Source organism: Buceros rhinoceros, unplaced genomic scaffold (assembly GCF_000710305.1).
Source record: "Buceros rhinoceros silvestris isolate BGI_N320 unplaced genomic scaffold, ASM71030v1 scaffold25271, whole genome shotgun sequence".
Taxonomy (NCBI): domain Eukaryota; kingdom Metazoa; phylum Chordata; class Aves; order Bucerotiformes; family Bucerotidae; genus Buceros; species Buceros rhinoceros.
This window is the reverse complement of record NW_010394039.1, coordinates 1-2,607: the sequence shown is the minus strand read 5'-3', so window position 1 is coordinate 2,607 and position 2,607 is coordinate 1.

Below are 2,607 nucleotides of genomic sequence, written 5' to 3'. Positions count from 1 at the left end.
CACAAAGCAAAACGGCAGTGACTCCTCTGCCCCTTGGCTAACGCAGGAGGAGAGGGGAATTAGCGTTCGGAAACGGTATCCCTCATTAATTTTCCTGGCTGGAGACGACTTCTTCGTGCCACGCAGGGGTTTTTTCAGCAACATCACTGTTTCGTTTCAAATCTCTCTTCACCAGCTTCTGAGTCACTGCGATAAATACTCCCTGCACTTTCTTTCTGCTTCAGATCCCTTGTAGCTGCAGATGGATAAATCGTTTGAGTTTCCTGGGATAAATCACGCGGGATAGCCGAATCGGTAATTAAAATGTCTCTCAGCCCCTCCAGTAACGCTGACTTAGTGGGACCAGATGGATTGTGGCTGCAGGGAAGAACCCGCTGGGGTTGGGCTCCGAGAAATGGGTCCTGGGAGAACTGGCTCCAAAAGCGCCGACTCCACGGGGTTCCCTTGGGAGTACCACAGCGCTCCTCATCCCCCATCGAAAGGATGCGGGTACCAGCATCAACAAGGGAAGGGGTTTTCACAGCCTTTTCTTTGCCGAAAAGGAGTGTTTGAGTGTGCCAGCGCTTTGCGTTGGCTCCAGCTTGCCCACGGAAAGCAAACGCCCCAAGCAGAGCTGGCGCAGAGCTGGCACAGGGCTGGGTGGTTTCTCCATCCCGTTTATTGCTCTGGCAGGAAACAAAAGGGAAAGGACATAAAACCTGGTTATTCTCAGCCAATATGGGATTTTTAGGCTCATTTAAATCTTTTTTTGGATGTTGCTGGATGAGCAACGAGCAGAGGTAGAAGTGATATTTGACATCCCCCCAGGCTTACAGCCCTGCCTCAGGGCTTTGCTCCTCGCTTTCCTCAGCCAAGCAGCAGCAAGGTCCAGCCCTGGGTCTGTTTCTGGGCTCTGCTTTCCCTGGGACAGTCAGATATTACATTTGCAGTGGCCTTGAAGTCAGAAGGCAGCTCAGCCAGATTGCTCTGAGCTTCCCACATGAATTCAGGGTTGGCCTGGCAATTTTGAGGCCAAGAATTGGGTATTTGGAGGCAGCGTAGGAGGCAGATCCTGCTCATCTGACAAACAGCACATCACCCCACAGAAAGAAGCCCATGTAGGGAACGGTGCTTCTTGCAAATCCTTCACCTCCAGAAAACAAGACTGACCCACATCGCAGGGCCAGGGCACCCATGGGTGCTGGGCAGCTCCAGGTCCGACCCTCCTTGTAGGGTTTCCAAAGCACCCCTGCCGCTTGCAGGGACACAGCCCCACTGGTGAACCGAGGCAGGACAAGGGGACAACAGGGACAGGCAGCAACACTGCCCCAGCACTCCAGGGGCACCATCCCATCCCATCCCATCTCATCCCATCCCATCCCACATGGTCCTTAGGGGGAGGAACAAGAAGGCTCAGCATCTCTATCCCCTCTCCCTCCAGAATTAGGTCACTAGAAGAAGCAAGAGCCTTTTTTTATTATTGATGGGGAGAATCAAGCTGCCATTGATCGGTGCTGGGGAGAGCCTTGCCCCAGCGTTTATCTGAAATAACCTGCCAAGTGTGATTTTTCCGTTGTTTTTTACCCATGTTTGGGATAAACTTGCAGCCTCTCCTGGTCCCGAGAGGGATGAGAGCAAACACGAGCGAGCTCGTGCAGCTGAGCTGCTGCCAGCTCTCAGTGTCAGGTCCTTCATGCTCTGCATCCCTGTAAACCCCCCTTTCCTGGCTGCCACGTTCATCGTCATCTGGCAACGGAAGTAGAAGGATGCTGGGGCTTTTGGGGAGTGGATAGAACCCAGCAGACCCAGGGCCAACCAGCCTCATCCCTGTCTGGATCTCCTCCACAGCATCCCAGAAGCCAGCACATTGGATTGAGACCATGAAGAAGAGGATCGATGGTTTCCTCCCCCAGAAAGACCCATCAACTGGACAGCCCCAAAAAGCAGGATTGGCACTTGAGGGCAAGGGGGACACTTAAAGTCCTCTCCTGGGGTGCTTCAGCCCCTGCCAAAGCACAGTGCATCTTCCCGGGGACAGCAGTGAGTGGCTCAACCCCAGCAGCAGCTCACAGCTCAGGACAGCTCATCAGCCTGAGCCACCTCAGCAATAATTTCCCCTGGGCTGTTACAGCTTACTGGTGATTTTCTCCCTCGCCAGGCCCTTCCCCGCACAGCCCAGGCTGCATTTTGCCAAAAAAGCCCCTCAAATCTGCCCAAAGAAACGCCCCGGAAAGCTCCCGGGTGGAGGTGACATTCCCAGGGACGCTGGCGCCATCCCAGGATGTCCTGGACGGGAGGATAACCCATCCCGCTGCCCGCCAAGGAGCTGGGAGCGGTTAACGGCTTTTTCCGCTGGCCCAGCGTCTGGGTGCCAAATAATATTAATGGTACATCCTGGCAAGCCATTAAAAAGCGCACCAGCGATAAATTCAGGCCGTGGATCAAAACCCCTAAACGAAACCACCATCCATCCCCTTCCTAATCCTAGTTTGATACCAGCATGCTTTTCCTTGTCTGGCTTTTAGAAATATTTTTCTATGCAAATGGAGAGCCTGGCTTCACGCCCAGAGAAGGACAACTGAAAAATAATTCTCTGTGGCTGGGTGCGGAAGGGCTTTTTCCCCCACC